Source organism: Molothrus aeneus, chromosome 3 (assembly GCF_037042795.1).
Source record: "Molothrus aeneus isolate 106 chromosome 3, BPBGC_Maene_1.0, whole genome shotgun sequence".
Lineage (NCBI taxonomy): Eukaryota > Metazoa > Chordata > Aves > Passeriformes > Icteridae > Molothrus > Molothrus aeneus.
In genome coordinates this window covers 29,340,664-29,351,673 of record NC_089648.1, presented here as the reverse complement: position 1 = coordinate 29,351,673, position 11,010 = coordinate 29,340,664, and the positions used below count along the sequence as shown (strand labels likewise).

General features: G+C 48.4%; 1 long non-coding RNA gene across 1 annotated transcript; it reads left to right on the top strand.

Annotated features, from left to right (window-relative positions):
• Window positions 1-5,321: 5,321 nt before the first annotated feature.
• LOC136554528 (uncharacterized) lies at window positions 5,322-10,159 on the top strand. The gene is made up of 2 exons (XR_010783345.1): window positions 5,322-9,161; window positions 9,288-10,159. It is a non-coding gene; the product is annotated as an uncharacterized lncRNA (long non-coding RNA).
• Window positions 10,160-11,010: the final 851 nt, after the last annotated feature.

The following is an 11,010-nucleotide window of genomic DNA, read 5'->3' as shown; positions in this document are numbered from 1 at the left end:
GCCTGCAGCTCAGCCCGGCTCTCCTCGCCTCCTCCCCAGCCTGCCAGGGCCTTCGCCCTTCAAAACTTTCCCTGATGTTGTGTGCCAGCCTCGTGTGGGTGCGTCGCCTCCGTGCTTGCCTGCTCCGCCCGCCTCGCTGAGGATTTGCAGCTGCACAGGGGCCCGTGTCTCTCTCCCTCGACGGCTGCCGGAGCTCCTAGTGGGAACTAACAGGCTGCAACTGGAAGGTAGCCGGCAATGAGGGACAAGAAGATGGACAAAGGTGAGCTACTCCTGCCAGACGCCAGCTGGAAACCGCTTGGGAGGTCTCTACCCCACCGCTGTTTCCTGAAGCGCCAAAATCTCCTGCAGAAGTTGCCAGGAACGCCACCGCTCCCGAAGCAGCCCCGACGGGGCGTCCCGGGCTTCCCGCGCCCGCCGGCGGGGCTGGCCCGAGGCCGCCTCCCTCCCTCCCTCCTGCCTGCCGGCTCTGCCAGCCGCGCCTGATTTTCTACTCTGTTGGCTTTCCAGGTTTCCCCCCCACCCTCTTCACCATTTCATTGCCCTTCGCTAAAAAAAAAAAAAAAAAGAAAAAAAAAAGAAAAAAAAAAAGAGCCAATTAAAGCGGGCGTGCTGGGGAGAGCCCTGCCTCCTGCCCAATTCCGCGAGCTTCCCCGCGCCTCGCCCCGGCCCAATTATGGACAAGACCGCAGGAATGGGAGAAAGAGGGATTTGCTTCGGGCGGGAGACCGATTGTCAGTCCGGGGTACTCTCATCCTCAGGACCCTCGCGGCAAGGTCGGCTTCTCCCGGCTGGGACCTGAATGAGGTGCCAAGGGATGGGGGACAGCGCAGGTTTCGGGGGTGTCTCCCTGGTGCTGGTGCTCGCTGGTGCCAGCAAAGTTTTTGGGGCCCCCCGGGTAGGTTGCAGGCTGGCGGGGCTGCCTTGTGCATGCTGCTGGGGAGCGGCGGGGCGGGGGTGCTGTGCGGGCCCAGCCCGGTGCGTGGCTGCCGGCCCGAGCCGCGGGGAGACTCCTTCGTGAAACCCGGAGCGGGGAACCTGTGCATGCCCCGCTCCCCGTGCCCCCGCGTAGGGCCCGGGAGAGAGGAAGGAGCAGGAGGAGGATGCTGAGAGAGCCCCGAGCATCTCCACCGGCAGCGCGGGCTACGCGGGGGCCCTGCTTTACCATCTCTATCTCCGTCTGCTTTGCTAGGGAGATAAAACGCTGCTTCTGGGAAGCCCAGACCTGCTCGCCCCCGAGCTGGCGAGCCCACCGTGCCTGTCCCGGGTCCATAGCACTGAACCAGACCGTAAAGCGGAGCCAGCGCCGTGGAAACCCCCCTTAGCGGCGCGTTCTGCTCCCGGGAGGCGGCTCCGGCTCGCCTCTAACCCAGCGCTGGCCCAGCTGGGGCTCCCGGGCAGGGCTGATGCGGGTGTCCCTTAGCGACAGCGAGCCCTCTCCGGCTTTTCCTCGGGGCTGGTCCCTGCGCGCCCCCGCCTCGGCCACACGTGGGCTTGGCTCGCTGCCCCGGGGGCTCCCGGCCTGGCATCCACGCCCGCTGCCCGCCGCAGCTGGCCAGGGGTGCGGGACCCGGCAGGCACTGAGTTGTCATGTGAACAGGTCACTCCCTGGATGAAAATGTAATTAAAAAAAAAAAAATCAAAAACTATGGCCCAAAGAGCGGCTGGTTGCTCAGTCATGCTCTAACAAACAAGCAATTAATAGATATAGCCCCTAATTAGCAAGTAGTTATTGTAAACGGCGCTCAGTCAGAAAGAGAAAAGCAGAAGCATGCCCCAGGAAGAGAGCAGCGGTACAGCGTCCCCCCAGTGCCCGGCATCCATGCACGTGGGAAGCAATTTCCCACTGGACTCTATTCTATCACTTATCAGGATACCACCAGTACAAAAGTGCCTTGTTTGTTTTTGTAGTCATTTACGTTTTTTTCCTTTGTATTTCTTTTTTTGCTTTTTTTTTTTTGCTATAACTAAGGGGAAATTTGCCAAGAAACTGTGTTTTTAACACTCTTAAGATGCCTTTTCCATAGCTGATAGCATAGAGCAGGGCACCTGTGAAAGCACCTGATATGAGCAAATTTATTCTTTAATACAATAAACCCTTATCTGAGAAGTATTTAATCCTTCCTGCGCTGGGTGGTTGCAGCATTAATAAAGGGTGCCTAGGTAGAAGGAGGCAGCCAGCACCAGGAGAACAGGTGGATCAACTCCTTTGCCACAGCATGAGGAGAAGCAGGAGCTGATGATAATGAGACAAAATAAAATTGTCTACATCTCCACAAAGCAGGCTGAAGGCAACCCAAGGAAAACAAGATGAAGAGATGTTTGCAGATCCAGGAAGCTTTGTGGTGATGAAATAAAACCGTGGAGACATGAGTCTTGTTCTTTACTATGCATAGTTTTGAAATAAGGATATTTATGTGGCATTTTGTAGCCCTTCCATTATTTTTTTTCCAGGGATTCTCATTAAATTATGGAATAGTGCCTCGGTGTTTGAATGAGTATGAATTACATATCTGGCTAATGAGTCAAAAAAAAATCCAAAAAATGTATGCTTCACACCCCTTTTTTGTGTTAGTATTCAATGCACATGCTCATGTTTCACTGGCACAAATGCTTATGAAAGATGAATTTCAAAGTAAACTGCCAAAGTATATTCTGAGTAGGAAAAGATACTGCCAAAACCCAAGAACATAACTGCATTTGCTAAGTAAGGTAATTAATAATTATTGCTTGAGGCCTAATAAATCATAGCATTCATAATTATGGAGTTTCCAGTGGTTGACAGCAAGGCAGCACTCTCATGCACACTTGCTAAGCAAGCTACTTGTTATAGGGAAACCATACCCTGTAGTGATTCTACTTGTCAGAAAGCAAAGATGAAGGATGCCTTTCCTCCCCCCTGACTGTTTCCACAGAACATATTTGTCCCATCTTTCCATCTGGGAGTCAGTGTCTCCGGTCACTTCTCAAGACCCCACTTGTCAAATGAGTCCTGTCTCTGAAATATTTATACATACTTCATCACCTATATTTCACAGCTCTGTTAAGAGGTAGACAGTCTCTGGGACAGCTGCTGTGTTCAAAGAGAGCAAATCATACAAAGCATGACACCAGGCAGGAAGCGATTGAGGAACTGTGAGGCCAAGGTCCAGTTGCACGAACATTAATTATCTCTGTGTCAATGTTTTCATGCTGTACTCTGGTGCAGTCTGTCATTTCATTCTTTCCTGGGATGATGCAACTATCTCTGGGCCCTGGTGATCTCTTCAGCTTGTGGCCTGACATTTCTATCACCTCTTTCCTCTTCATTTTCTTCGCAGCAACCCATCCAAGAATGCCTCCAGGATCTATGAAGTTTGATGTCTTCTCTCCCTCCTTCCACACATAGATGGAAGCTTTACTGCAACATCACTCTCGCTGTGCCTACTGAAAGGGAGTAGAAATAGAAAGCAGGGACAGGAAAGGAAGATAATGGAGCACCTTAGAGGCAATGGGCAAAGCCAGGGTGACTCCAAATGCTGCAGGAGAGATGAGAGTTGGGAAGGGGAAAGCTGGAAGACTCTGTAGCACTGCAGCAGAGATGTTAGCAGAGAGAGGGGAAAACAAGGGAATTCTAACTGCATCATAGGTCTGCTTCAAGGAGCTGAGCACACAGAGTTGTTCCTGTGCTGCTTCTGAGCTGGAGCAGTGTGGAACAGGGCACCTGTCCGACATGAGGCAGTGAAATTGGACAGCAAAGGAGCCAAAGGGGGGGAACTGGGAAAGGCAAGGGAAAGCCAGTGTGTGTGAGGAAGGGGAGCCCTCTCAAACTGCTGCAAAAAGCCAGACAAACAGCACCAGGTACTCTGCAACACACGAACTCCTGGAAGATGAGAAGCTGGGCAAAGCTACAATGACAGGATGCAGCTGAACAGTCTGCTGTCCCTTTTCTTTCTGTTTAATTGGTCTTCCCAGGAAAACTGTAAAAAAATACATTAAAAAATCCTAGTTTGCCATTCTGAAGTGCTGGAATCAGAATCTCTGTGCAAAAAAATTCCCCTGGCCAAGAGCAGTGTTTCCCATTATTCATAACACCAAGCTGGTGCTGTTGCAGTCCTAGATTCTCCTGGGTATCTCCTGCTTTCAGTATGAAGCATGCCAAGATAGGGTTATAAATCCCAAGGGTTCTGCTTTGCTGTCCTCAGTTCTCCTCATCTCCACTCCAGGGAATAGACGTATGCTGTGCTCACTTTATTCCCAGATGCATTTTACACCACTAGTGGTGCCTCTGAGCCTCTTGTGTATTCTCTGCATTTTTAATTATCTCTTCTCATCACAGATAGTGTTTGGTACTGAAAGGAGTGATGGAGAGGGGAGTCCATCTCTGTTCTTCACCCAAGGTATTCATCCTACCTGAGCTTTACGACCCTTCCTCCCTGCACTTCCCAGATGCTGTCAGTCATGGGGCTGTGCTGGGATTTCTGACAGCTGGTTGCTATTGTATCAGATTCCTGCCTTCACCCAGCTATACTGTGACACACTTCTGTTTCCTGGTTAAAGCTTATTTGAAAGCCATTGCAATCCCTTGCCCCTGTGATCTCAATGTGTGGCCACTCTTCTTTCCCTAGCTCAAGTGCTCACCCCGTGCCCTCCCCGCTTCCCCCTTCCCTGCTTGTGCACTAAACCCAGAGGCTTTTAACACAACATTTCCTACCAATCTCTATGCTTTTTAGCCTATATATCTAGTTTGACAGAGATCCTGCTGGGCTGGGTTTTTTTTCTCTTATGCTCTAGGACAGATTTGGGCTGGTATAGGGGTGCAGACAAGTGTCTCAGCATCACTGGGAACATCTTTTCTTGTTTCACCTTTTCTTTGATCTTTTTTCTCTTCTGCCTGCTTCTCCTTCTACATTCATGCTTTCTTCTTCTTTCCCACTCTCCCTTTCATGTGTAAAAAGAAAGTTGAGAAAATGTCAAGCTGGTGCTGGTCAAAGGAACCTGTTCTTCCTTTCTTCCACTTCCCTTTATTGCCTCGGTGCCCTCTCCTAGTCCACGTCTCCCAGACTGTGCTGGAGAGGGATGCTTTTCCACAAAGAGCAGAGACAAAGGGTTCAAGCATGATTCTCCCCTGTTTCTGCCCTCTGCCACTACAAGCAAAAGATGCATCGATTGCAGCTTTTGTCAGGGCCAGGCAGTTGATCCAAAACATGTGATCCCTGCCCTGAGGTGGAGGTGGTGGGGCAGGTTACAGCAAAGGAGCTACTCCTGAAGTAGATGCCTCCATCCAGAGGCTGTATTTGAGCCAGTTGTCAGCACTCCCAGAAGAATGTGCAACTTGAATTTCCCTTGAGGGGTTTTAAACACCACTCACAGCACAGGGATGGTTTATTGGCTCATACAATATGAACCAATAAACTCATGGGACCTGCCTGTTTAGGCTTTGGTGGAGGCAGCATTTGGCCATAGACAGAACATCATGTCTCCCTGATGAGAGGAGGAAGCCATCCTGCAGAGTCACTTCTGTGGAAGCACTCAGGTGAGGCTGTGGCTCGCATGTCCTGACACCTCCAGTTGGTGAGAAAACACTCCAGCTGGTGTTCTCACTTCAGTTGCCTAGTGGCCACACTAATTTTTGGGAATCTGATCCTATCAGCACATAGTGACTTAAAATAACACACACGAAGTTCCTCAGTCCCTTTTTGTCCTTAGAGAGAGCCACCCTCACTTCAAGAATTGAGCATTTGTGTTTTGGATATTAAAAAGTAACTGCAGAGTAAACTATTTTTCTGCCAGAATCCCTTTTCATTATCCATCCCAGACCACAAGAACTGGCAGAGATGGTTGCAGAAAGATCCAACAGTGTGCCAGGCTAGCTGCAGAGAAGAATATCCTATTCAATGCCTGAAGGAGCCCCACTGCTTCCTGGGGGACCATACCCTGCTCTTCAGAGGTGCAGCTCTCCACTAGCCTCTCACTGCAACACAACAATGAAAAAAAATGGAAATCCGTAGCTGTCAAAGCCAATGTGCACTGCCAGAGTCTGAACAGCTTGGGCAGTCACACCTTGGCTGGGATGGGCTTTGTTCCACCCAGGAGAATGGGTGTGCAGTCCCCAGATCACATGGCCATCACTGGCTGTTTTGACTGGAGATACCTGAGTCAGCCCAGTGCCTGGTGGAGGCTTCCTCCTACTCTTTTCTTGGCAGCTCTCCAGCCCATTGCTATTTTCCTTCACTACCACAAATCCACTTTCCAAGGCTGACCCTATTCCCTTTGCCCAAACTCCTTCCAGGACTGCTATAAATAAACATGGCTTTGACCTGAGTTTTGGAAATCCTGAGGCCAGAGTTCTTGTTGGAAATATAATGGTCCCTGTGTACTTATCTCTTCCAGAGGCACTCAAAGATGGATGTGGACACTTATGTTTTAATTCAAAATTACTTATATGGCCTGTTTCACTGTCATTCCTTGCTCTGCTCGTACCCGTAGCTCAGGGTGGCAGGTGAATACATCAGAGGGCTTCCAGGCTTAAGGAGAGAATGCAAAGAGCTGCCTTACTGGGCAATGCATGTCTCAGTGCCACTGAACTTCCTTGCTTTAGCTCTGTGAGATGATGAGGTCTGGAGGGATAGAGGGCTGCAAATCTTACTTCCATGAGGGAGGATGCTCTGAGCTCATCTGTGAGGACAGGGTCTCTCAGCTCTCATTTGTGCTCCTCAGCAGTCTCTGCACATACACCACTTGTATAAAAATATTATTTCATCTCAGTGTTTTGATCCTGTATTACATTAGGAAAACTTGGATGCCTGAAGTCCAAGTGCTTTGAGAACATAACGAAAGTCATGAGTAGTTGGCCCTCTGACTTAATCTAAAAGCCACTCCCTTCTCATGACCCAAATCTAGCCCATGGTCCAAAAGCAGCACACAAGGCTCAGCTGCTTTAAGTGAGTTTGAGAATAAAGCGCCTACAGTTAACTTGTGCAAAAGTAGTTTCCTTGTTGGATATTACATACGGTCTATGAGCTACCCTTAAATGTTGCTATTGCCTCTTCATTTTCAGGTGTTGTTTGCCACTCCTGCAGTACTTGACTCAAGGATCCAGTGATTTTTTTCCTTTTTTTTGTGTTAACTTCTATGTACACACACACACACACACACACACACACACACACACACACACGCACACACCCTTTCCCCTTCTGTCCAGTGATACACTACAGCTACATTTTTAACAAACTGCCTGTTGAAGTGAAAATATCTTTAAAATTCATTGCACAAATGCAGAAGTTGCAAAAGAAATGTTGAAAAAGGAGAAAATGTTCAGAACTGCTGAAAGGATGAAAAACACAACATACACACACACACACACACACACACATGCACCAAGGATTGCTGCTCCCTCTTTACCTTTGGGGTGAGTCTGAAACACAATTCCATGTTGCCCCTATGCTTAAATATTCTCACATCCTTAAGGCACAGCAGCATCCTTGTTTTCCCTCTGTAAATGGATCCATTTTAGTAAATCTATGGTGAAATACCCTGTTTAAACTTCACATGTTTGTAATACAATTGTTCAGCAATTCAGAGTTAGAAGAACCATTACTGTAAAACTAAGTAACACTAGATGCTACATGCAAGAAATTAACAGAAAAACCCTACTGAGAGGAAATTACAGAAAAACCAACCGCATTTACCAACATATTTTTCATTGGAGTTGCTCTGATCATTTTAGAGAAGCTGGGGCTGGAGCTACCTGGGGACACAAGACAGGTGTGTGAGTTCTGTGCAGCATTGAAACACTGCTCCTGGGGAGGGAGCTTACCAGCAGAGCTGCTCTTGCCAGGATCACCCATCTCCATCTCCTCACTGCTTCCAATCAACACAACTTGTGCTCCCACAGAAGGCTTCTGCTGGCATGGCTGTCTCTGCCAGGAATTGCAACTCTGATCAAAAGCGAGCATGAAGGGACACTGGCCTGTGTGAGGAGCAGGCTGAGACACAGAGCTGAGGTGTGACTCACCCAAGCTCAGACAGCCAGGCAGAGAGATGAGCAGAGCTGGAGCAGAGTGCTTGCTTGCCTCATTTCTCAGCACGGCTGCAGACAGACAGCATTGCCACTGAACTGTGTATTCCAATGTATAATTACTTGCTTATTAGCTGGGTAGCTCGTTATGCCAAGAAAGTTATCGGGAATGTGGAACAAAGACATCTCTCCTCTTCCTGCCTTTCAGACCAGAGAAATCCAGATCATACAACCTGCTGGGAGCCTCCACCTTCTCCACCCTTCATAGGCTGTCAGAGGTTGAAGTTTAATTGATTTCTCAGTTACATCTAGTCCTCAGAAGAAAGAGAAAAAGAGCTAATCATGCTAGCCTGACACTAAAGTCAGGGACTTCGATGGCTGTTGCTACTGCTGCTTCCAGAGTGATGTGCTGGGCCCATGGGTGATCTTGTACCAAGCCTCAAGGATGTTGGGAGCAACCAGCCTTACCACACACCACTGCTTGGTACCTCACAGATGGGGAGGACTATGGTATGGAGTGTCAGCCTGAGCTAATGCCAAATACAGGGCCACTGGAGCCAAGACAGGGCTTGATTTACCAATTGTTTAGGTGACCCTTTCCTAAAGCTTAAAAATGTCATCCCCTCTGTTGCAACCTCCCTCTAGGGGCTCACCAGTCACTGCAGTGTTTTAAGGCATACCAGTTCATGTCTGAAATGCTGCACACTCACCCTGTGGGTTTCCAAGGAAGTCTATCCATGCAGCTCCCCAGTTTGCTGCTTTCCACTGAAGGGTGAGGAGCTTCTCCCTGCTGAACCAAGTCCTGCATCCCAACTTCCCCAGGCAGATCGGTCGAGGGTTTTGAGCAGCAGTAACAAACTTCCCTATTAGCTGTGTCAATCAGTAAAATTAGTGGGAAATTGCATAATTTTCAGATGGACCAAATCATTTCGATTACAGACAGAAGGAAACACTGCTGGTCTATCTCCTGTTCTAATCAAAGTGCATTGTGAGGAACAACCTCCAGTGCTGATTTCTGATAAGCCAATAATAAACCATTCATTTCTATTTCACACAGAGCAGTGCCATATTCCATCAGGATGCACAAACCAGTATTCTGAAGGAACAAAACCCATTTGGAATCAGATTTACAGCTCTTCAGCAGCCCTCAGATTTGCAGGTAAACTACAATATCTGACTTGCTGGAAGGTTTCATGGCATGTGAAGCTGGCACTGAGGAATTGATGTCTCTGATTTTCCAACTCTGATTTTTCAACTCTGATTTTTCCTGGTTGTTGGTATGAAGAATGAGGGAGACAGGTGCCACACTCCACCCAGCTTCAGAGAGGACTGGAGGAACCAGCAAAATCCAGGTGAGAGGGAGGAGCTGGTGGGAAGACAGGTAGCACTGACTCAGGAGTTAATGGGGTGGGCAGAGAAAGGAGGGGCTGGAATGTGCCCCTGGGGAGAGATGAAAGAGGGGCACTGGTGCAGCTTGAAGCATGGAAGGAGAAACAAGGACGGCTGGAAAGATTCTGGGAGCAAGTAGACAACAGAAGCTTGGGGAGAGCTGGAATGAAGAAGGCACTGCTTCCTGGGGCAGGGACTGGCTGGGCTGAAATGTGGTCCTGGGCCATGGGTATGGCAAGGGGAGGCTTGTTGGGAGGAGGCTGGGCAGGGTCCCCAGGACCTGGCAGCTCTGCCCCTCTTTTCTGCCCAGCTAGCCCTTATTTCTCTCCCTTCCACCTTTGTGCACACCCTCACTTCCCTCACACCCTGCCTTGATTCCCTTACAGTCCTGCCTTTGCAAAGAAGCCAGTGGGGTAGGAAGGGCTGATATGAAGGGGGAGTCAGGAAAGAATAAGGTGAAAAGTGTTTCCTTGTGCCTTAAGATCCAATCCAGGTGTCCTGGGCATACCTAGTCTTGGGAGTAACATGGAGTTGGGTCATTTCAGCTGACAGGGGATGAGCTCATCCCTGCTCCAAACATCCTGTGTGAGATGTCTCATGTTAAATACTCTTCTGTATTCCCCATGTACCTCTGAGTCCCTGAAAATAGCAGACATATTTATAAAAGATGCCTGAGAAAAATATTTTACAGGAACCAATAGATGCCTTTCTCTCTGGAAAACAAGCACTGGTTAATCAAGAAATTACCAATAAAAATTTCTCATATGAGCACTTTTCCTCCCCTTGTTTGTCTGGCTAGAAGATCACATTTCATTTTCAAACCGCAGTTCTACATTTATCATCCCTGATTTAGCAAATTGCCTCTTGCAGAAACAATGTCTAACCTACCTTTATTTAAGATTTTGCAGGATAATGTGTTTATGTTGGACTCAGAGAGGCTCACGAAAAAGTGGTGAACATATTGCAGTGGAGGAAATATAAATTATTTTAGATTCAAAATATTTCTCCTCAAGTAACACTTTCAAAATATATTGTATTATCAGTAAGACTTAACTCTAAAATCTTGAGGCAAGAATTTTGTTGTCTTTCTCCTCTACTTTTTTTTCTTAACAGGGATCAAAATCAAGCTTTCAATAAGCCTCTCATTGTAGTCAAAATAGAGAAAGGTGAAGATACCTCTAGTCAGAGTTGGCTCAAGGCTTATCAGCAGGGAAGGTAAAATTTAATTTTGCAGCCCAAAGATTTTCACTTCACCCTTGGGCAAGCAAGTCAGCTCTGTGGCAGCAGCAGAGTGGGTCCCTCCATAGATGTGCTTCTTCTTTTCTATCCCCTTATAGCACGCTGCTTGGAGGGGAGGGGCTGGACAGTGTGGTCATGCCTGCTGCAGCCACAGCCATCCCCACCTCTTCCAGCCAAGCAAACTAGGCTGCTGGTAGCCCCTGGCAGGCTCCTGCCTTTGGCAGCCAACAGCTTTGCCCATGCTTGTAAACCAGCCCTGTCCGTAATAAGGTAGAGAAACTCGTATCTGCAAAGCTGAGTCTGGAATCATTATCTTATAGCTGCAAATGGAGCCTCCCACTTCAATGGAAGCATGCAGATAATTGGGCTATCCCGTAGAA